Source organism: Myotis brandtii, unplaced genomic scaffold, assembly GCF_000412655.1.
Source record: "Myotis brandtii unplaced genomic scaffold, ASM41265v1 scaffold1408, whole genome shotgun sequence".
Classification (NCBI taxonomy): Eukaryota; Metazoa; Chordata; class Mammalia; order Chiroptera; family Vespertilionidae; genus Myotis; species Myotis brandtii.
Genome location: NW_005355029.1, coordinates 430,934 through 431,408, shown reverse-complemented (window position 1 = coordinate 431,408; position 475 = coordinate 430,934). Strand labels below are relative to the sequence as shown.

The 475-nt window shown below is 66.9% G+C and overlaps 1 protein-coding gene across 1 annotated transcript in view; it reads left to right on the top strand.

Annotated features, from left to right (window-relative positions):
* ADAP1 (ArfGAP with dual PH domains 1) overlaps positions 1-475 on the top strand; it is a 33,717-nt gene that overhangs the window by 375 nt on the left and 32,867 nt on the right. The window lies entirely within an intron of this gene.

The window sequence follows — 475 nt, the reverse complement described above, 5'->3', positions numbered from 1 at the left end:
CGCGCCCCTGCCTGGACCCGCGCCCCTGCCTGGACCCGCGGTAGGAAGCCAGGGATCTGTTACCCTGAGGTCGGTGCAGAGCTCCCACGAGTGTTCCTGCCGGCTGGACTGCTAGGCGCCTGTTGGGGAGCCGCTGTGTCTGTGGCCACAAGTGTGAGCTGAACTCGCGTCCAGGAGCCCTGGCTCAGGCTCACGTACAGCAGCAGCTCCCAGGCCCGACACCGTGACCTGAAGTTACAGGCGTGGGCGAGACCTTTTTTAAAAAGCAGTTATTTACTGTTGCAGTGCGGGCGGGGGTGTTTGGCCCTGGCAGGCCTGCCAGCTGGCCCTGCGAGGGCTGGGGGAGGGAGGAGGTCTGGGGGTCCCTGCAGCCCCCATCACCCGCTTCCCGACCCTCCCCCATGACATTGAACACGGGCCCTGTCTCCCAGCCTCCCCAGGGCGGCCTGTGCAGGGTGGTCCCACCAGGAGCCCC